The 24,301-nt window shown below is 40.7% G+C and overlaps 1 long non-coding RNA gene across 2 annotated transcripts; it reads left to right on the forward strand.

Moving 5' to 3' along the window:
- The first annotated feature begins 213 nt into the window (after positions 1-213).
- On the forward strand, positions 214-6,601 carry LOC127972592 (uncharacterized). 2 transcript variants are annotated; one of them, XR_008157114.1, is made up of 7 exons: positions 214-1,903; positions 2,396-2,721; positions 2,906-3,010; positions 3,950-4,058; positions 4,206-4,295; positions 4,757-4,994; positions 5,062-6,601. It is a non-coding gene; the product is annotated as an uncharacterized LOC127972592 (long non-coding RNA). The 2 variants fall into 2 exon arrangements; XR_008157115.1 differs by having other exon boundaries at positions 4,805-4,994.
- The last annotated feature ends 17,700 nt before the right edge of the window (positions 6,602-24,301 follow it).

Here is a 24,301-nt window from a genome sequence, read left to right on the forward strand (position 1 = left end):
TAGAGAGACAAGCTTTTGAGCAGATTTGGGCTAGATTTCACTTCATTTGAACAGAAGCACTATTTCAACATTACTGGACTCAGAAAGCTGTAAACTGACAATCTTGATCATTGAAGTCCTAACATAAGTTTTTGTGCATATAACTTCTAACACATTAAAAACTGTCTTACAGCATTGCAGAAAACATTGTATTTCATATGGCATAAACTCCTTTCAGTTTGGCAAGATTTGCACTGAATACTGAATGAAACAACTTTCTCTATTAGAGAGACAAGCTTTTGAGCAGATTTGGGCTAGAATTCACTTCATTTGAACAGAAGCACTATTTCAACATCACTGGACTCAGAAAGCTGTAAACTGACAATCTTGATCATTGAAGTCCTAACATAAGTTTTTTGTACATATAACTTCTAACACATCAAAACTGTCTTACAGCATTGCAGAAAACATTGTATTTCATAAGGCATAAGCATATTTCAGTTTGGCAAGCATTGTACTGAATACTGAATGAAACAGCTTTCTCTAACAGAGACAAAAGCTTTTGAGCAGATTTGGGCATGATTTCACTTCATTTGAACAGAAGCACTATTTCAACATTACTGGACTCAGAAACATGTAAACTGACAATCTTGATCATTGAAGTCCTAACATGAGTTTTTGTGCATATAACTTCTAACACATTAAAAACTGTCTTACAGCATTGCAGAAAACATTGTATTTCATAAGGCATAAGCATCTTTCAGTTTGGCAAGATTTGCACTGAATATTGAATGAAACAGCTTTCTCTATTAGAGAGACAAGCTTTTGAGCAGCTTTGGGCTAGATTTCACTTCATTTGAACAGAAGCACTATTTCAACATTACTGGACTCAGAAAGCTGTAAACTGACAATCTTGATCATTGAAGTCCTAACATAAGTTTTTGTGCATATAACTTCTAACACATTAAAAACTGTCTTACAGCATTGCAGAAAACATTGTATTTCATAAGGCATAAGCATATTTCAGTTTTGGCAAGATTTGCACTGAATACTGAATGAAACAGCTTTCTCTAATAGAGAGAAAAGCTTTTGAGCAGATTTGGGCTTGATTTCACTTCATTTGAACAGAAGCACTATTTCAACATTACTGGACTCAGAAACATGTAAACTGACAATCTTGATCATTGAAGTCCTAACATGGGTTTTTGTGCATATAACTTCTAACACATTAAAAACTGTCTCACAGCATTGCAGAAAACATTGTATTTCATAAGGCATAAGCATCTTTCAGTTTGGCAAGATTTGCACTGAATATTGAATGAAGCAGCTCTAACTCACAGAGAAACAAGCTTTTGAGCAGATTTGGGCTAGATTTCACTTCATTTGAACAGAAGCACTATTTCAACATTACTGGACTCAGAAACCTGTAAACTGACAATCTTGAGCATTGAAGCTCTAACATTAGTTTTTGTGCATATAACTTCTAACACATTAAAAACTGTCTTATAGCATTGTAGAAAACATTTTATTTCATATGACATAAGCATCTTTCAGTTTGGCAAGATTTGCACTGAACATTGAATGAAGCAGATCTAACTCACAGAGAAACAAGCTTTTGAGCAGATTTGGGCTAGATTTCACTTCATTTGAACAGAAGCACCATTTCAACCAACAAGTCCTCCAACTCATACGACCGTATAGGTCGTTTGTCACTATCCTCAAATACGACCCACACGAGAGTTCTCTAAATTAGCGCCCCTATTGGCAACAAGAGGTACGATACATGAACTTTCGCCTAAATGCATTGTGGGTTTATTTTAACGTTTGCTATTTGCGTTTTGAATTGTTTGTTTTAAACTCTCCCAGATGTTCGTGGATTTTGATGATATGGATTTTAGATGTCTTCGAGACATGTAACTTACAGGTAAGGTTTTCTCCCGTCTCCTAAAGTTGTAGATCGTTTATGAATAATTAATATGAGTTTTTATTTTCAAATCGATGCTAGACACTGTTTGTCCTATTCAACCAGTTTGACGTTCAAATCATTTAATCGAACTCTGCAGCTTTATAAAGTTAGTTTTCATTGTGATATTCATTTGAATTTCTCCTGTGGTGGAAAGAGGTCACGTAAAAGCCGCGCATTTACCATGTTTTTACCATAGCAACATGTCGCTGAACCATGTCACGTGTTATAAAACCTCAGTAACCACAACATCATGTATCTCCCGTCATAACTGTAGTTTTACTTTGGTATTTGTAGTATAAACACGTTACCATGCGTTTTACCACAGTAACTGTGCTTATTGTGTACTCTTTAGTTAAGTAACACATTAAATACATAATTTGCCATGCCTTTTATACCTTGTTGTAATGTAATTGTAATTAGGTGTTGTTGTTTTTTTTTTTTTTTTTGCAGTTTCTTCATATCACATACATCTCCAGCTCCTACAACAACATTCAGTGCAGCAGTTCTTTATAAAGCTCTCTCTCTTTCTCTCTCTCTCTTTCTCTCTCTCTCTCTCTCTCTCTCATTTTCCTTTCCTATTTTTCTGAACTGTAATTCATAAATAAGTCACACATATTTTTCTTTCTTTCTTTCTCTTGTTCATCATGGTATATTTTCACAGCTAAGAATCAGATTTTGATCAGTTCTTGTATTAACAGGGAACTTGAACTCGAAGCTCAAAGCTGAACTTGAAGAAGTTTCCAGTGAAGATGAAGTCCTTCAAAGGTTCGACACAGGTAATGTTGAAGATATGTAGTTATAACTGATTTACTTTAATTGATTTATCCTTACTTTATGTTAATAACCTTCCTTATAGTCCTTCCTTTCAAATATTTTGTTCACACATCATTTCTAACACACTGTCTAAACATGTATGTATTAAAACAGCAACAACAACTTTTTACTTTTTCTTTATTTCAGCTGAAAAGGAAGATCATGGGCCTGTCAAACCTTGTTTGTGGAGAGGGATGAATCTTGTGTGTTTACGGAGAAGACCAAAAGCTGCTAAGGCAGATATTTCCAGAGGTACGTCTGTGTTGATCTGAGCACCTCGACAGAACTTTACTGCAGTTACATTTTGCACAGAATTTTATGTTTTTTACTTTTTTAAATACCTCACGACCCCATCAGTACAAACCCTGTGCTACGTCAAAGTATTAATAATTCAAACAATTCCAGCAAATTCATATGATATTGTACAAGCGTACTCTCCAGCTTTTCCTCCTGCTGTCATTGACCATCGCCTCAGCTCTCATGCAGACTGTGCCCATTGTAAGTAGTCAGAGCGTTATATCCTAAAGTTTATATTGAGTCCACTGTATTCTTTATTAGCACCGTCTTAACCCGTTCTAACAGTACATGATATCTGTCCACACCTCACAGTCTGCCTTTATTTCCATGTTGATTTTAATTGAACACATCTGTCTAAAAGCAAGTCAAGAAATGCTGTGTAACTTGTCATGTGACACATCAGATCTTCAGTTAATTTGGCCAAATTAGATCATTTAAGGCTGTTCACACCAAGAATAGTAACTACAATAACTATTTTAGCATCCACACCAACATCAACCAATGATAAAGTTATGTTTATTATTATACACACTGCAGCGACGTTGTTGTCTGCCACTTTAAATGATCAAGCTTTTTAAATGTGCATTTTGATTGGCTGTTTAATGTTCATCAGCTGGAAAGTATATTCCACTGATGTTGTTCCTCTGTGTCATTAAATGTTAAATAGTTGCAGTACGGACTCATCCTTGGTATGAAGAGGTCTTTAAACTGCTTACAAGAATCCTGCTGCATGTTATAGTGTAGAAAATAATTGAGAATAATATAGCTTGAAGATACAGCTTTCTTCCCTCTCATTTTGTTAAACTCAAACGCAAGATTCTGCCTTCCTTTGCTTGTTTCTCTTCATCTTAGTCCTTTACTCTCTCCACTCACTCACACATTCTCTCTTGTAAGGTACAAACAGAGCGGATGGTTGCATGATGGCCTCTTTCAGTTTTGTCAACTGAGCGTCTACTAGTGAGGCTCAGCAAGTTCTTGTCATGATCAGCCCTCTCCAAGAAAGGTTTGTAGAAAATTGTAATCAATATTCATTTAATCCTCTAACCTGAATCTTTTGGTGAATTAACTTAATTATATCTGTCTTAATTCATATGTTTAACCAGCAATAGTAATTAAACATGGGGTTAATAGACATATTTTTGTTTTACAGCTGAAGAGCAAAAACACAAACAACATCAGTCCTGTTGGGGATGAGGAATGAACATGGCTCTATTGTGCCCAAATAGAAAAGAGTGAAAAGGTGCTCATTCCCATTGATGTGTCTGTATTCAAGCAATGCATTAGTACAGCATATGATGTTGATCTCTATTCAAGTCAGCAATTATCATTTTTCACATATACATCTTTTTATAAGTCCTTTTACAAATCATCAGGGCATCATTTCTGGAATTTGGGCAGAAAATGCATGACACCTGCACCTGTATTCACCAAACTATTTTTCTTATGGACTTATAGTTTTTGAAGGAGGATGAAGTCAGTTGATGGAGAAATGAAGAACGAGATGTGTTGTATATGAAGACTTCAGATGCAAAAGCCTTTAAGTTCTGTATGAAATGTTCTTCTAAGAAGAATTTTAGAAGAAAATTTCAGGTGGAACTTAGATGCCTTTGCATCTGAAGTCTTCATATGTACAACTTCGTATGAGTTTTTAATACATTACTGATTTGTTATGACTGCTTTTATTATTGTCTACTTGTACAGAAAGACTGCAGTAGAAGGAAAGCTGGTACTGAGAACATTTGTCTTCAGTCCAGACTAAAGAGAAGTGGGTCTGAGGCCAGAGATGGAGGAGTCAGTGGTCACCAAATGCAGCGCTGCAGCCTGAAACTGTGAAGACTGGATTCCCAAACAGCTCTGTGACCGCACAGATGTTACGGCCATAAAAGAAACTTCACAACTGAGAGCCCATACCTCCAACAACCTTCAACAGGAATCAATGGTATGTCCATTTCAACAATTCTAAATAATAATAATATATAATTGACACAATGATTTTGTCTCTCCAGGACATCTACGCAAGGTTTTTCTTTTGTTGAGGACCGTCAGAGACTCCAGCCAGACGAACCATGGATTGCTCTCACTGTTACCATCAGACAGACATTATCACAGAACCAGCACCAGCAGACTGCAAGACAAGTTCCTTCCACAGGCAATCAGACTGAACTGAATTCGTACCAGTAACACCACACACACACACACACACACACACACACACACACACACACACACACACACACACACACACACACACACACACACACACACCAGCAGCTCATACTGTATGCACTGCACTCTATCAGCTACACTGACTGGACTCTCACTCACTATTATTCTGCAGCCTGATATTCTGTTTGCACTAATTCATACTGTACTGAAAGTGAAAGTGACGTGACATTCAGCCAAGTATGGTGACCCATACTCAGAATTTGTGCTCACACCCGGAGCAGTGGGCAGAGGTATATCTACAGTATACAGTGATTGCTGTTTATTGTTTTCATTTTGTTCTCTCTGTTTAGTATAGTATTGCACTATATTTTCTACCTGTATTGAGCTCTTATGTATACAGTTTATATTTTTAATACTGTATATGTGTTGCAAATATATTCAGAACTTGTCATGCTGCAGTTTGCACAAAAGCATTTCACCACCTGTATACTTGCATTCATGGTATTGTGATAATAAAATGATTTGATTTGAATTGGTCACATGACTTGTTCATCAGTTGTACTGTTGTGCTGGATAACCATTTCAAATTGTTTATGACATTGAAGAAGATCATGATAGAGACATGGATTTGAAGAAAACCAGGAGAGCTCTGATGATAAGAAGGAAACTGGATGTGATTCTTTGGTGCTCAAGACATTTCACCATGCCTTCATCTGGGTTTCTTCATCTGATTAAAATAATATGGTTTTAAAGTAACCAATTTTTATTTCACTTGAATATAATTTGTCTTAATATGCTACTTTATCTGTCTTTATGCTGCATCCTAGTAAAATATTGCGTATGGTGTTGGATAATAAAGTATGGTGAATATTCTGTACTAGAGATGGTTTTTGGTAAATACACCATTTAATTTTGTAAACAACACATATAATCACCATGGTTGTTTTGATTAAGACATGAACATTTAGTCAAATTAATGAAATTCAGTTAGATGAAGAGCTGGAAGAAAGCTGCATTAGAAGAGACTGCATGGACTTCATGCACAACTGAAGGAGATGAATCAAGGAAAGATCAACATGAATCCTGTTCTGTATTATAATGAAGATGATCATGCACATTAATGATGTCTAGCTCCTGAGCAGGACAAAAAAAAAAAAAAAACATTCTTTACAGAGATTTATGAATTAGGTATTTTATATTATGATTCTTTAAATTGCATGAATTGTATGGAACCATAAACTGCACACTGTCACACATTGTCTTACTGAATGACACATTGGCCTTGTGTGATGAAGTGTCAGAATGTGTATTTGTTGTCTTTGTTTACTATTAGCACTGTATTGTTGCTCTTGATCTTATGAAATAAATTGAGCTCTTTCCAAATGGGCACTTATGTTGATTTTCTGGTGTCTTAATTCTAAGATAAGTATGACTTCCAACTTACATAATGGTATGCTTTTGAAAAGACAACCTACAAAATGTGTCTTAACAGTTTGTTGCCAATGATGAGAATAGAGCTGTTCTATTCTCTATTTCACGGGTTCTTGTGGTGAATTTATTTTCACCCACTAAATATAAAACTAAAATGACGGATTTGCATTGTGGGGTAAACCTGATTCAGCAATAGATTTGTTGATTACAGTTATTTATTTTCAAACAAGGGCCTCGTATTTCCCATTATACACATTCTTTACCCTAATATTAATGTACAATATTTAAGCTCAACATTTTTGCATATACTGTATAAAAATAATAATATTATATTTATATATTTATAGTGTATTAAATGTATACATTTAATCGCTTGTGTGTTTTTTGGAGATGTATTTACAGTCTTGCAATTTTTAGCTCTACCAGTTGAACTACAGAAAAAAAAGGAAAATAATAATAAAAATAAATAAATAAATACAATTTAAAAAACACAGGCATAAAAATTTGTAGTAATTTCCATATCAGTGTTTATTGATATGTCAAACTTTTCAGACAAACAATGCCAATAACACCATTCTTTCTCTCTAGTTTGTCACTATGAAGAAATAAAAACAAAAAAGCAGTTATTATAAAAAATAATATATTATTGTGAAATATAACAACATTAAAAATTACTGATTGATAAAGTAACTAATAGGTACAGACAGAATTATGTAACAGAAAACCCCTTTAAAACTAAATTGGCTAATATAAAAAAAATATATATATATAAAATAAAAAAAATGAATAAATAAATAAAGATTGTCAATTTGTTTGCAGAGAAGTTTATAACATGCCAAATAATATTTTTACAAACCAGGAGTTGCAAGGCACCAGCTGAAATCATATTATTTTCTTCCATTTAAAAGTGATTAACTAATTAGAAAAATATTGTTAAGACTAATATTTCACATGATTACCTCTTAATCTCCTGTAATCACTGACCGCTTCTGTTGTGAATATATGCAAGACAAACTAATACGGTTAATAACAATTATATTTTATAAATCATTTTCAGCTGGAAAATGCATTTCTATCATTAAATGACCTTAAAGGTCACACACACACACACACACACATACATATATATATATATATATATATATATATATATATGGCATATAGAATACAGTAGGTGGGATGGTGATAGTGATAGTGACAGGAGTGTTCACAGTAGAGATGGGAGTGTTGACTAGAGGAGAAATAATACAAGTAGATGTGCTAACGACTGAGAGCAGATGTGCCACACAAGAGATAGTGATGTGGATGCTTTTGGAAGGGCTGCTATAGTGGAGAGCTGATGGAGAAGGACTCAGCAATCTGTCAGAAATCCTGCAAGACAGGAAAAAATTGAATTTATCACATGATGAATAATTAAAACATTGACAACAAATGAAAGTGACGTGACATACAGCCAAGTATGGTGACCCATACTCAGAATTCATGTTCTGCATTTAACCCATCCAAAGTACACACACACAGCAGTGAACACACACGGAGCAGTGGGGATCATTTATGTTGCGGTGCCTGGGGAGCAGTTGGGGGCAGCCCTGGAAGCCTTGCTTCTGGGGCAAAAAAAGTCGCATTGCCAGGCCGAGACTCAAACCCACAACCTTATGGTTAAGAGTCAAACTTTCTAACCACTAAGCCACGACTTCCCCCTAGCAGCGGGCTAGTGGTTAAAGACAACATAACTGCAGCGTGTATAATAATAAACAGAACTTTATAATTTGTTGGTAGCGATGCTAAAATAGTCTTTATAGTTATTGTTCTTGTTGTAAACACCTTTAATTGATCTAATTTGGTCAAATAAATTAAAGACCTTGGGCCGGTTGCACTGCTTAAACTAATCTTAAAAAAAGTTAGCCATATAATTTGATTTACTCTAGACTGGTCATAATTGTTTAAAGTCAGTTACAAAAACATAGATTGGTCCAATTTTACTAAGAAATATGAGACTGATTATCTCTTGGTTAACTGCTAGTTGGTCACAGTCTTAACATAATAGCTATGTTTACGCAACCGGCCCCTGATGTGTCACATGACAAGTTACACAGCATTTCCTGACTTGCTTTTAGACAGATGTGTTCAATTAAAATCAACATGGAAATAAAGGCAGACTGTGAGGTGTGGACAGATATCATGTACTGTTAGAACGGGTTAAGACGGTGCTAATAAAGAATACAGTGGAATCAATATAAACTTTAGGATATAACGCTCTGACTACTTACAATGGGCACAGTCTGCATGAGAGCTGAGGCGATGGTCAATGACAGCAGGAGGAAAAGCTGGAGAGTACGCTTGTACAATATCATATGAATTAATACTTTGACGTAGCACGGGGTTTGTACTGATGGGGTCGTGAGGTATTTAAAAAAGTAAAAAACATAAAATTCGGTGCAAAATGTAACTGCAGTAAAGTTATGTTGAGGTGCTCAGATCAACACAGACGTACCTCTGGAAATATCTGCCTTAGCAGCTTTTGGTCTTCTCCATAAACACACAAGATGGTCAAATTCATCCCTCTCCGCAAACAAGGTTTGACAGGCCCATGGTCTTCCTTTTCAGCTGAAATAAAGAAAAAGTAAAAAGTTGTTGTTGTTTTAATACATACATGTTTAGACAGTGTGTTACAAATGATCTGTGAACAAAACATTTGAAAAGAAGGACTATAAGGAAGGTTATTAACATAAAGTAAGGATAAATCAATTAAAGTAAATCTGTTATAACTACATATCTTCAACATTACCTGTGTCGAACCTTTGAAGGACTTCATCTTCACTGGAAACTTCTTCAAGTTCAGCATTGAGCTTCGAGTTCAAGTTCCCTGTTAATACAAGAACTGATCAAAATCTGATTCTGAGCTGTGAAAATATACCATGATGAACAAGAGAAAGAAATAAAGAAAAATATGTGTGACTTATTTATGAATTACAGTTCAGAAAAATAGGAAAGGAAAATGAGAGAGAGAGAGAGAGAGAGAGAGAAAGAGAGAGAGAGAGAGCTTCATAAAGAGCTGCTGCACTGAATGTTGTTGTAGGAGCTGGAGATGTATGTGATATGAAGAAACTGCAAAAATGAAAAGAAAAAAAACACTTAATTACAATTACATTACAAAAAGGTATTAAAGGCATGGCATTGTGGTTAATGTTTTTTTTTACTACAAATACCACAGTAAAACAGTTATCATGGTAAAAAAAAATATGGTAAGTGTTGTGGTCACGGGTCATTTCACATTCGTTGCGATTGCCACACATTCGTTCACTGGCATTCACAACATATTTGTAAAGAAAACGTCAAACTGCACTTACTTTGACATTAATTGCAGACAATCATACCTTAAAAAATAAACCATAAAATAAAATTGTTTACACACCTGGACAACGACGCTTGGTAAGATGTTGGGTCACGCCTCCTTTTTGTGGTCATTTGATGACGACACACCTGACAAACGAGACTGTCGTAATATGGCCGCTAGAGGGTGCTTGATTTTAAAACGTAATAATAGGTCGTAATACGCTCCTTGCACAAACGACCTATGTGGTCGTTTTTAAGAGGAGGACAGTCTCATTTCAACATTACTGGACTCAGAAACCTGTAAACTGACAATCTTGAACATTGAAGCTCTAACATTAGTTTTTGTGCATATAACTTCTAACACATTAAAAACTGTCTTACAGCATTGCAGAAAACATTTTATTTCATAAGACATAATCTCATCTTTCAGTTTGGCAAGATTTGCACTGAATATTGAATGAAGCAGCTTTCTCTAATAAAGAGACAAGGTTTTGAGCAGATTTGGGCTAGATTTCACTTCATTTGAACAGAAGCACTATTTCAACATTACTGGACCCAGAAACCTGTAAACTGACAATCTTGAGCATTGAAGCTCTAACATTAGTTTTTGTGCATATAACTTCTAACACATTAAAAACTGTCTTACAGCATTGCAGAAAACATTTTATTTCATAAGACATAAGCATCTTTCAGTTTGGCAAGATTTGCACTTAACATTGAATGAAGCAGCTCTAACTCACAGAGAAACAAGCTTTTGAGCAGATTTGGGCTAGATTTCACTTCATTTGAACAGAAGCACTATTTCAACATTACTGGACTCAGAAACCTGTAAACTGACAATCTTGAGCATTGAAGCTCTAACAATAGTTTTTGTGCATATAACTTCTAACACATTAAAAACTGTCTTACAAGCATTGCAGAAAACATTTTATTTCATAAGACATAAGCATCTTTCAGTTTGGCAATATTTGCACTGAACATTGAATGAAGCAGCTCTAACTCACAGAGAAACAAGCTTTTGAGCAGATTTGGGCTAGATTTCACTTCATTTGAACAGAAACACTATTTCAACATTACTGGACTCAGAAACCTGTAAACTGACAATCTTGAGCATTGAAGCTCTAACATTAGTTACTTTTCGGGAACTCGAGCTGCGTCGAAAACGCTTTGGGGAACGTCCCTGACGAGACCGACTCTGAATATCGTGTGCAATCTGTCCAATGGACGGGCGTGACGTCACGGAGCGGGGTGACGTAGCGACCAGGAAGCTATATAAGCACGTGCCGTGCAGCTGGCTTCAGCTTCTCTCTGTCAGCAAGTGCTCTGTGTGTGCATGTTAAAAGTCTGTCCCGTTGGTCCTATTTATTGTTGTCTGTCCCTTAGCCATTGAAAGATCGCTCAAACAGCTCAATATGCCTAAAGTGAAAGCAAAGACCAAACGATGGGCGATTCCACCTGGGATCGAAGCACGCTGAGTCGGCTCTCGAGGGGGCCGACTGTCCGCATTTTGAGTGTTTGCCAATGCGGACGCTTCAATCCCGGAGGGCTCTCTTCGAGGAGGGAGCCTTCACCAGCGTTCCTCGCGGTGCTGGCCCCGCTTCTGCCGAGGTAGAGCGGCTGCTGCACTCGTGGGGTTCGCAGATGGATCTGTCAGAGGAAATGGAGACGGGCCAGTCCTTATCTCCTTCCTCATCTGCCAGATCAGGCGCCCAAACCCTGGGTTCGGAAGCACGCTCGTAGGTTTCTTCCCCCCAGGGTGACGGATCAGCTCTTCACCTCTCTTCCTCCGAGGAGGTCGGTGTGGAGACTGTTGCTGGGGATTCGCCACCCCTGTCGCCCCAGTATGAGGAGCTTTTGGAGGTGGTTACACGTGCAGTAGATAAATTAAAAATCGAATGGCCTGCAGAAAAACATACTGAGCCGCAGAAAAGCAAGCTAGATGAACGCTTTCTGCGGCCGAGGCAACCACCTCCACGTCGGAGTCTACCGTTTTTTCCCGATCTCCATGACGAGTTGTCGAGATCGTGGAAGCATCCATATTCTACCCGCCTCTTTGGCCCCGATTCACTATACTATGGCAACGTGATGGGGCTGGGAGAGCGGGGTTATAGAGCGATGCCACGGATCGAACAGACGCTCGCGGGCTATCTGTCGCCCCGGCTCGGCATCGACTCTAAAGGCTCCGACGTTGCCCACTAAGCCGCTGCGAGTTACATCATCGCTTGTGGGCAAAGGTTATGTGGCAGAAGGTCAGGCTGGGGCTTGCCTTCATACTATGGCAGTCCTACAAGCTTATCAGGCCGACCTGCTGGGAGATATCGATGAGGGAGAGGGGATTAAGTCAGAAGATATTGAAGAACTCAGAAAGACCGCTGATCTCTCCCTCCGCGCCACTAAAGAGACCGCTTGCGCAATTGGGCGGTCTGTGGCAGCCTTAGTGGCCGCGGAGAGGCATTTGTGGCTGACCCTGTCGGAGATAAAAGAAAGAGACAGGGTCTGCCTTCTGGACGCCCCGCTTCAAGCCTCGGGCCTGTTTGGCGACACCAAAATTTGCGTTCCAGAATTTCCTCCCTCGTCTCTCTCGTGGTGCATCTGGGCGGGAGATGACCACACCACATACCGGCTCCTCATACCGGGAAGCGCAAAAACAGAGTGTCGACGCTCGTGTTCCCCCACGACGGGACCGAGGGCCTCAGCGACGCTCTGAGTCGGGGACTTCCAAAGCTAAAAAGCCCGATTTAAGAACAGTTATCGAGGCCCGGAAGTGCTCGACGAAAAGATCCTGACGCCAGGGTACAGAGGGTAGCCCCTACTGGGGTAGAGCGCGGTCCACCTCAGTATACGGTGCCCGCCTCACCTCAGTGCCCTCAGGAGGTCGGTCTGCCAACCCTGCCAGAGTTTCAGGGCGCAGCGGCCTCCAGCGAGCGCTACTCCCAGTTATTTCCGCCCGTGAGCGCAGCGGAGCTGGGATGCTCGCCGCCCCTTCGGGGGCCTCTTACACCAGAGGTCATTCTCGAGAGACTGATTCCCTTAGTAGATTATTTAGCAGCGTGGAAGCTACTGCCAAATGTATCTCATTGGGTCCTGCGTACAATAGAAAAAGGCTATTTGCATTCAGTTCGGTCATCCACCACTGAAGTTCAACGGGGTTACACCGACTGTGGTCGGCCCCCGGCAGGCTCTGGTTATGGAACAAGAAGTGAATACCCTATTAAGGAAGGAGGCCATCGAGGTGGTCCCTCCTCTAGACAGGAAATCCGGATTTTACAGCCGGTATTTCATAGTTCCAAAGAAGGATGGGGGATTGTGCGTCCGATCATAGACTTACGTCACCTGAACTGCTCAGTTATGTCACTGAAGTTCAAAATGCTCACTGTCAAGCAGGTTGTAGCTCAAATCAGATCCGAGGACTGGTTTGTCACAATAGATCTCAAAGACGCATACTTCCACATATCCATCCTTCCACAACACAGGACGTTTCTGAGGTTCGCTTTCGGGGGCAAAGCTTATCAATATCGAGTACTTTCCTTCGGCCTTGCACTCTCACCCCGCACGTTGACGAAATGTGTAGATGCGGCTCTGGTATCCCTCCGTATGCAGGGCATTCGCATTCTAAATTATATCGACGATTGGTTGATCCTAGCTCAATCAGAGCAGATGGCGGTTCGACATCGAGATGTCATTCTCGCACACATGGGGGAGCTGGGTTTGAGACTAAGTGCCAAGAAGAGTGTACTTTCTCCAGTTCAGAGAACCACCTATCTAGGTGTAGTGTGGGATTTGACCACGATGCAGGCACGTCTGTCTCCTGCTCGGATTGAGTCAATCCTCACATCAGTCGAGAGAGTCAAAGAAGGCCAGTCACTCACTGTCAAACAATTCCAGAGATTGTTAGGGCTGATGGCAGCTGCGTCCAACGTGATACCTTTTGGCCTGCTGCACATGAGACCCCTACAGTGGTGGCTCAAGTCCAAGGGCTTTCCCCCGAGGGGAAATCCACTTCGAGTTATCAAGGTCACGCGGCGATTCCTTCGTGCCTTAGACATGTGGAAGAAACCTTGGTTCTTGAATCAGGGCCCGGTGCTGGGAGCTCTTCGTCGCCGTGTAACACTAGCGACAGACGCATCCCTCACCGGTTGGGGTGCGGTCATGAGTGGCCACCCTGCCCGCGGTCTGTGGAGTGGTCGCCATCTGACATGGCACATCAATTGCCTAGAGATGTTAGCAGTCTATCGAGCATTAAAATATTTCCTCCCAGACATGAGAGGTCACCATGTGTTGGTGCGCACCGACAACACATCAGTGGTCTCTTATATCAATCACCCAGGGGGTCTGCGCTCACGCCTCTTGTACAAGCTGGCATACCAGATCCTTCTCGGGTCCCAGGGCAAACTCCTCTCGATCAGAGCAGTGTATATTCCTGGGAGATTGAATGTGGGAGCAGACATACTGTCGAGGCAGGGGCCGAGGCCCGGGGAATGGATGCTTCACCCCGAGGTGGTGAAGCAGATATGGAGAGTGTTTGGCAAAGCCCAGGTGGACCTCTTTGCGACTCAAGAGACATCGCAATGTCCCCTCTGGTTCTCTCTAGTTCATCCAGCTCCTCTGGGACTGGATGCTATGGTACAGACCTGGCCGAGGCTTCGTCTGTACGCATTTCCCCCTATCGCTCTACTCCTGGGAGTTCTGGCGAGAGTACGCCAGGACGGGGTCCGTCTGTTGTTAGTAGCCCCATTCTGGCCGGGCCAAATATGGTTCTCAGATCTAGTCCCGCTCCTCAACGGCTCTCCGTGGGAGATCCCGATCAGGACAGACCTACTCTCACAGGCACAGGGCACGATAATTCACCCTCGCCCGGAGTCGTTCAAGCTGTGGGTGTGGCCCCTGAGGGGGCACAACTGTTAGCAGCTGGTCTCTCAACCGAGGTTGTTGAGACCCTACTCCAATCCAGAGCTCCCTCTACGAGGAAACTGTACGCACTGAAGTGGACATTCTTCACTTCATGGTGCAGAGATCGCCACCTTGACCCTGTTAACTGCCCAGTTGGTACAGTTCTGGAGTTCTTACAAGCTAGGCTCTCTGTGGGGTTATCCCACTCCACCTTAAAGGTGTACGTGGCGGCCATAGCTGCTTTCCATGTCCCTTTCAATGATCAGTCAGTGGGTAGGCAACCCCTAGTTAAACGTTTCCTCCGCGGTGCGCTGAGGCTAAGACCTCCAGTACGGTCCCGTGTCCCCCCCTGGGATTTGGTTGTGGTTCTAGAGGCTCTTTGTAAAGCTCCATTTGAGCCAATACAAGATATCTCAGATAGACATCTGACACTTAAAACTGCCCTGCTACTGGCAATCACCTCACTAAAAAGAGTTGGAGATCTCCAGGCCCTTTCGGTGGCCCCTACTTATATAGACTTTGCCCCTGGTATGGCCAAAGCATTCTTATACCCTCGAGCAGGTTATGTTCCAAAGGTTCCCTCTGTTACAACGCAACCTATCGTACTGCAGGCCTTTTGTCCTCCTCCCTTTCGGGAGCCAGACCAAGAGAAGCTAAACTGTATGTGTCCAGTGCGAGCACTGAACGCATACGTCCACAGAGCTGCCCTGTGGAGAAAGTCCGACCAATTGCTTGTTTGCTACGGTCCTACTAACAAGGGTTCTCCTGCCACCAAGCAGACCCTTAATCGTTGGATAGTCGAGGCTATCAACGTCTCCTATGAGTCCTCTGGTCTTCCCCCTCCTTTGGGGGCCAAGGCTCACTCTACTCGGGGTATGGCGGCCTCCAAGGCCTTCTCAGCAGGTGTGTCCCTCTTGGACATCTGCAACGCTGCGGGGTGGTCCACGCCCTCTACATTTGTCAGGTTCTACGATCTTGATATGCGAGCCACTCCGGGCTCTTCTGTTCTCTCGCCTTAGTTGTGCTCTCCGGATACACACTGGGCAGGGATTTGGTAGTCTGACAGCGTTGGCATATCGTTCCCCAAAGCGTTGTCGACGCAGCTCGAGTTCCCGAAAAGGAACGCCTCAAGGTTACGCATGTAACCCTAGTTCCTTAAGGGAACGAGACGCTGCGTCGCAGAGCCATACAACCGGCACCCCTGCCGGCGCTTGCTTCCCTACTCGAAGCTGAAGCCAGCTGCACGGCACGTGCTTATATAGCTTCCGGGTCGCTACGTCACCCCGCTCCGTGACGTCACGCCCGTCCATTGGACAGATTGCACATGATATTCAGAGTCGGTCTCGTCAGGGACGTTCCCCAAAGCGTTGTCGACGCAGCGTCTCGTTCCCTCAAGGAACTAGGGTTACATGCGTAACCTTGAGGCGTTTTTGTGCATATAACTTCTAACACATTAAAAACTGTCTTACAGCATGGCAGAAAACATTTTATTTCATAAGACATAAGCATCTTTCAGTTTGGCAAGATTTGCACTGAACATTGAATGAAGCAGCTCTAACTCACAGAGAAACAAGCTTTTGAGCAGATTTGGGCTAGATTTCACTTCATTTGAACAGAAGCACTATTTCAACATTACTGGACTCAGAAACCTATAAACTGACAATCTTGAGCATTGAAGCTCTACATTAGTTTTTGTGCATATAACTTCTAACACATTAAAAACTGTCTTACAGCATGGCAGAAAACATTTTATTTCATAAGACATAAGCATCTTTCAGTTTGGCAAGATTTGCACTGAACATTGAATGAAGCAGCTTTAACTCACAGAGAAACAAGCTTTTGAGCAGATTTGGGCTAGATTTCACTTCATTTGAACAGAAGCACTATTTCAACATTACTGGACTCAGAAACCTATAAACTGACAATCTTGAGCATTGAAGCTCTACATTAGTTTTTGTGCATATAACTTCTAACACATTAAAAACTGTCTTACAGCATGGCAGAAAACATTTTATTTCATAAGACATAAGCATCTTTCAGTTTGGCAAGATTTGCACTTAACATTGAATGAAGCAGCTCTAACTCACAGAGAAACAAGCTTTTTGTGGCGAGTCTCCAAAAATAAAATAAATGTATGGGAAACACACCCCGCAGCACAACCACCTGAGCCCAACTTCAGTCTACTCATCACCTTAACTTTAACTGCGTTTGTAGAAGGCAAGGCACTGCAGCCAACAGACCGGAATTTAGGTCCAGGCGCGTGCGCCCGATGAAATTGTCTATATTTATGTTCCAGAATCAGATCCAGAGGCTGAAATTTAACAAGAGCAGCATCAGCAACGACGTCTCTATGTGGTATGTATTGAAACTGTATATATTTGTTTAGCGGTTTTGGAAAATAACTAAGTTCCACTTTATGTCGTCTTTTATTTATTTTTATTTTTTTAAGCTGTACATGTGGAAAGTGCGCCGATAGCTAAGTTAACAACACTTAGATATTTGAAGCAGTTTTACTCACCGCCTGCGGTTCCAACACACGATCGTGACCCTTTTTCGTTGGGACTGCATTATCCTTAAGAAATAAACGGTATGCAAATCCGGCGTCAAACTGGGCCTTGTTTGTAAAACAGGCATCTTCGAAATGCGGGGAATAAACAAAAACACTTGCACAACTCCGTTGATGCTCTGTAAAAATAAACTCAGTATGCATGAAATAGCATTTCACCCCCCACCCCTTTAAGATAATTTTGTATGTTTTCCATATTATTATTATTATTATATATTCTTTTTTGCATTTCCCCTATACTCTAGTTTGTTTATTTCTAATAAGGAGCTGGAGGCCGTGAAGAAACATATCCATGATATTGTGGAGAAGCAGGTGTAACACTAATGGGCTGATGGTATTTCAGTCATCTGTCCATACTAGTGAATTCCTGACTCTTAACATGTTCGGAGCAAAAGACCAGAACGTGAGTAAACAAGGACCTTCGTTGTTTACATAATTCACCATTTTGGCCGCCCTGAAGTCGGCCACATCCTGCTTTACGTGAAAGTTATTTACGACAAGAAATTCCAGAGTCACGTGGGCGAGCCTCAAAGAAGACCTGAAAACCACCCCCAAATTCCTCCAACACACTGGAGACAAAGGAAACCTTTCGTAAAGTTCCTTACTTTTGTAAGTCCTTATTAATATGTATTTTAAATATGTTTACGGGTTGCATAAAATGGTTAATTCTTGTTATGTGAAGAGTATAAGTTGCTAGCTTATACTTTAGGAAATGTCTCTCCTCACTTTAACTTTCTCAAATAGTCATGTGTATGTAACCCCCACCTTTGCAGGTCGTAAAACTTTACGACCTCCCTGGACAACAGGAGAGGAGAGAAGCCAAATCTTCTCCCCAATGCATTCTATGGAATGAATTCATTACCTTTTTGTTTTTATGTTTTATAAATGTATTACGTATTCCCTTTTGGTACATTTAGATGTTTCCCATATAAATTGGGACTATCTGCAGTGTTATCATGTGTTAAGCAAATCTTTAAATATGTGTAATTCTGCATTTGAATGTAACTTCATGTTTTGATCACATATATATATTATGTTTAGTATTGTTCTAATCGTCATGCTCTGACAGACCCATTTATCTAGAGCAAAGTAATGAAAAATGTATGTAATCTGAATTACAAACTTGCTAGAAATATCCCTGATGGAATCGGACAGGCCCTAGATCATCGGGGGGTTGTCTCCACAGAGACAAAGGAACTTTTCCCTCCGCTTCAGATCGCGGACTTTCATTGGCTGTTTACGCGAAAAGAGGCGGGGCCATCTCAAGCCATAAGAACGACCTAACAAGGTCCGCCCTCTCTCTTCTTCTCCTTCTCCGTTCTCGGACACGCTGCTCTCCTGTGCGACCAACGTTGCTTCCGCGCGGCTCATAGCGCAAACCCCCTCAGCACAGGGGCTGAGAGAAAAAGCCATTTTAATGGCTCCTTTGGAAGCTTTCGTTTTTGTTGTTTCTTTTCTTTTCTTTACTAAGTTTATTCAACTATTCGCCTCTCCACGCAAGGAAGACGAATTCTGGAACATTGTTTGTTGAACCTTTCAAATACCGCGCGAGGACAGAACAAAAGACCACGTGCTCCAGCGTGCGCCGGTCTCCAGCACGCGCACGCCGGTTTCAAAAGATCCAGCGCGCCCCGATGTCCAGCTCATGCACATTGGACACTTTGCAAGTATCACTTTCTCTATGGAGATTTAAATGCTGCTTTAAATTATTGCTGTGATCTGATCGTTGTTGGCTTCCAAAAGTTACTGACTATGATTTCCATACCTGAGCTCCTTATGTGATCTCATTCTATTCTCTCTCTCTCTCTCTCTCTCTCTTTTATTCTCTCTTTTATCTCTCAGTTATATCTTGTAAAGCTTACTGTTTGTATTGTCGTACGCATATTTACTCTGTGTGATTTGTAGTTTGATGTATTACTAGTTTAATTATTAAAAACCTATATACTGACGATTGGCTTGGACTCCACCCCACTCACATTATGAGTCACTGAGATGTCTGATCTATAGCTACAAGCTTTAAATTTAGAAACTAAATTTATCATAAGGATAGGATAATGTTTTCATGGCCAGAGAATATTTTTCCTTGAATTATAAGGCGTGATAACCTTATTGAAAATTGATAGGTCAACAGTGGTTTGCTGGACATACCACTGTTTGATTTGCAGTAATTTACAGTAAGAGATCACAATAATTGATATGAAGAATGTAATATTGACATATTAATGAGTAAGTTACAGTGCGCTGTGATTATTTATTGGTATAGGCAATTGAGCTATTTTTCATAATCAATCAAATTTAATGTAACTGTCATCTGAGATATAAATTAATCATATTCCTGATTAATTATTCTAATTCCCTATATATCATTTGAGTTAATTATTCTGTAAAACTCAATGTTGTTACATTTTATGGTGGAGGAAACGCGGGCATTTCAAACTTCATTTTGTGAGCAATCAATCTGTGTATATGGTTTTTAATAATTTCTGCACGTGCGCTATGAAATTATGTAACGTCACTTGTGAGATAAGTCGCAAGACGCGAACTCACTCAACTGACTGAGGCAAAAAGCTGGTCAGTCAGCACGCTAGATATTTGTAGAAACTTAACAGTATAGTCACTGTTATTTTTAATCAAAGTAAACTGCAGTATAATGTTAAAAGTATCCTGTTAAGAAAGACCAAAATCTTTTTACAGTGAGAACATTTTAATATGAATAATTAAAAGATAAAGAAATCTTTTATTAGTTGCAACATGTAAATCTGAACATGAGCGATGTTCCTCTGATTCAGTTAAAAAGGCCTTGCTTATTAAATACCGTTATTGAATTTGTGGTAAACCACATGATATTCAAAAAAAAATAAATGATAAAAACTCCTGGTCTAAAATTGGCTTAGCTACCCGATTTTTAAACCTAAAACATTTAAATCATGAGTGCTATTTTGATAAATGTTTATTGGAGTCAACAGTTGGAAAATTCCTGTTTTTATTACAGTTGTGTTTTGGAAGTGAACGGATCCTTCCTTCAACCTATGTTAATATAGCACCTCAGAGATTTAAACCTTTGGTTTGTTACTTGTGATTTTTGATGCAGAAAATCAGCCTGACAAACGATCAGATAATTTCTAAGTAATATTGAAATTGTAATTTCTCTATCTAAACACCAGAGAGAACGTGTGGGTTAGAAATTTCAGGGTACGCCCTGCTTTCTGATTCCAGCTTGCATGAGTGCAAAGCTGCCATCCTGTGCCCATTTCAGATAATGCGCTCTGATTGCTAATTTATAATCCCCTGTGATGTATTTGAATTAGATGTCTAAATTCTCGCTAAGTATTTGCATTTACAGCTTTGCTCGTGCGAATATTATTACAGGGAAACAAAAGAATGTTCCCTGCCTTTGACTGTTTACATTTACTTTGAGTTTGTTTCAAACATGATTTGAATTAAAATGTAATTGTTAATAGTGGAAATCTAGATGTGTCAGGTCAACTACGGTTTGACCCACTTAGAAGGTAAGCCATCTAGTGGCAGTCTCCTGTTAAATCGACTAACAGACCTCTGTCTTTTCCATTCTGTTTGAATTGCATGTCCAATTTTACCCTTTTTGATTAATCTCACCCTGTTTGATTAATTTCATGATCATTAATGATAACTTACAAGCTATCATGGGTCATTATAGGGTATTATTCAGATTTTCCTTTTAATTCATACATGCTTATTTTAAATTTTGATTTAAACCAGTTTTGAATTTTTAATTTGAATTAAGTTTTCTGCTCAGCAGGTTAAAGACAGAGAAGCAGTACCCCCCCCCCCCTTGTGGCGAAAACCAGCTACTCCTTCTCCCTTGTTTCATTCCTGTCTTTTAATTTGATGTTTATTATTTTTCTTCTCTCTTTTGACTTAGGTTATTTTGATAATTACCATTATTATCATAATTCCTTTGTTTTGTTTTATTATTATTAGGTAAAGCTGTTACCTTTCCTCTCTACATATATAGTTACTCAATTGATGTTAAACAAACCAAACCTTAATTAACTTTAAATTTCCTTTGTTCATCCTTTGTGTATTTGATTGTAGAACTCCCTTGGTGATTGGACAGTCATCTCAGGTTTCCAGTGAGCAAGGCTGCCCGACCGGTGTTACCGATACGGGCTGCGAGTGAAACTCGGTTCCTCTTGTCTCAAGAGACATCAGCAATTTTGGCACTCCAAAGGTTGTGCTAAAAGTCACGAGCCGTTCGAGACGGCGCCACGCCAGAGTAACGGAGGACCGGGGACACTGCGGTTCAGTGTTTGGGGAGCACCGGGGAGGTTGACCAAGCCACTGGTTCCCACCTGAATGACTTCAATTCACCCAGGTGAACCCAATATGATAAAACCCATCCACTTATTATAAGCCACAGAATATTAGATATTCCCCCGGATATATTTTAAGTGTTTAACCCTTTTGCTTCTTTAAGCCACACCACATTTCTAGGTTTCCTACCCAGATAGCCCATTCACCTGTTGGCCCTATCTTAAAACCTAGCAGTAGGCTTAGGCCTCTTTATTCTCACTAACACATTGTGTTTCTATTGTTTTATCTCATTTCAAGTGTTGTTTCACTTTGATCTTTTTCTACCCTCTGTTCTGTTGTGATTTTGTTTCTTTCATTTCACATAGAGACAGTAACCTGCGAGCCACCAACGAAGTTAAATCGTAGAACAACCAGCAGCCGGTGTCATCACACGACCCGCTAGGCTACTGCCTGTCAAATCTCCATTTCAGGTCCTTCGTTGACCCAAGTTAATTGGCTACTTAACTGTCTGACTGTTTGCATCAGTTAGCCCCAAAATTCTCATAAACGGCACAGCCCGTATGAATATAGCTTGTTAAATGTAGAACGAACTTGCATTGGTCTTTTTGTATGTGTGTGCTGTGCTTCTCTCACCGACAGAGAATCAGGATGTTCCAGGCATCCAGTCCAGCAGTCCACGGGGGCCACCTCTCGACATGGTTGAAAGCAGTGACGACCCCCTTCCTGCCCAAGGACGCCAGTAACCTGCAGCACCCAGAGCAACTAGACACCGAGCTAGATGAACTGGTGGCACACGATCCAAACCAAAGCGACTACTACAGAGAACTCGCCAGGATCTTCGGAAGCCTAGTTCACATTCTCGTTGCCCAGGCACGGCTCAGTGAATGGAGCAACATCGCGGAGGAGGCCTGGAAGGACCAGGCCCCAACCCAGAGTCATCTTGATCAGCTCCTCCTCGAGACCCAGGACCAGCGTGAGAAAGAAGACGATACAGATCCAGAGCTACAGAAAGGAGTTGAAAGACTTCACAATGCCCTGCAAGATCTTCGCCTCGACACAGATCAAAGAGAACAGCTGGAGAGAGAAGCCCGAAAAGACCTCAACAAAAAACTCCAGCAAGGTGGTGCTCTCCTAAAAAGAGCAGAGACTGAACTGAAAGAAAGAGACTATAAAACCTGGGCCTGCAAAACACACTTGCAAGCGGCCCGAGCTAAATTCAACAAGCTTACTCTGCAGAGAGATGAGCTCCAAGATGAACTTGACACTGTTCACACCGAACTGAGACAATCAATCAATCAATCACCTTTATTTATATAGTGCTTTAAACAAAATACATTGCGCCAAAGCACTGAACAACATTCATTTGGAAAACAGTGTCTCAATAATGCAAAATGATAGTTAAAGAGAGTTCATCATTGAATTTAGTTATGTCATCTCTGTTCAGTTTAAATAGTGTCTGTTTTAATTTGCAATCAAGTCAATGATATCGCTGTAGATGAAGTGACCCCAACTAAGCAAGCCAGAGGCGACAGCGGCAAGGAACCGAAACTCCATCGGTGACAGAATGGAGAAAAAAACCTTGGGAGAAACCAGGCTCAGTTGGGGGGCCAGTTCTCCTCTGACCAGACGAAACCAGTAGTTCAATTCCAGGCTGCAGCAAAGTCAGATTGTGCAGAAGAATCATCTGTTTCCTGTGGTCTTGTCCTGGTGATCCTCTGAGACAAGGTCTTTACAGGGGATCTGTATCTGGGGCTCTAGTTGTCCTGGTCTCCGCTGTCTTTCAGGGCAGTAGAGGTCCTTTCTAGGTGCTGATCCACCATCTGGTCTGGATACGTACTGGATCCGGGTGACTGCAGTGACCCTCTGATCTGGACACAGACTGGATCTGGTGGCCACGGTGACCTCGGAACAAGAGAGAAACAGACAAATATTAGCGTAGATGCCATTCTTCTAATGATGTAGAAAGTACGGTGTTATGTGAAGTGTTCCGGTTCCAGTTTACCTAATTAATGCAGCCTAAAAATCCTTTAACGGATTTGGATATTAAAAGCATATTAGTATGTTATGTGTATGCCAGGTTAAAGAGATGGGTCTTTAATCTAGATTTAAACTGCAAGAGTGTGTCTGCCTCCCGAACAATGTTAGGTAGGTTATTCCAGAGTTTAGGCGCCAAATAGGAAAAGGATCTGCCGCCCGCAGTTGATTTTGATATTCTAGGTATTATCAAATTGCCTGAGTTTTGAGAACGTAGCGGACGTAGAGGAGTATAATGTAAAAGGAGCTCATTCAAATACTGAGGTGCTAAACCATTCAGGGCTTTATAAGTAATAAGCAATATTTTAAAATCTATACGATGTTTGATAGGGAGCCAGTGCAGTGTGGACAGGACCGGGCTAATATGGTCATACTTCCTGGTTCTAGTAAGAACTCTTGCTGCTGCATTTTGGACTAGCTGTAGTTTGTTTACCAAGCGTGCAGAACAACCACCCAATAAAGCATTACAATAGTCTAACCTTGAAGTCATAAATGCATGGATTAACATTTCTGCATTTGACATTGAGAGC

The sequence above is a fragment of the Carassius gibelio genome, chromosome B15, assembly GCF_023724105.1.
Source record: "Carassius gibelio isolate Cgi1373 ecotype wild population from Czech Republic chromosome B15, carGib1.2-hapl.c, whole genome shotgun sequence".
NCBI lineage: Eukaryota > Metazoa > Chordata > Actinopteri > Cypriniformes > Cyprinidae > Carassius > Carassius gibelio.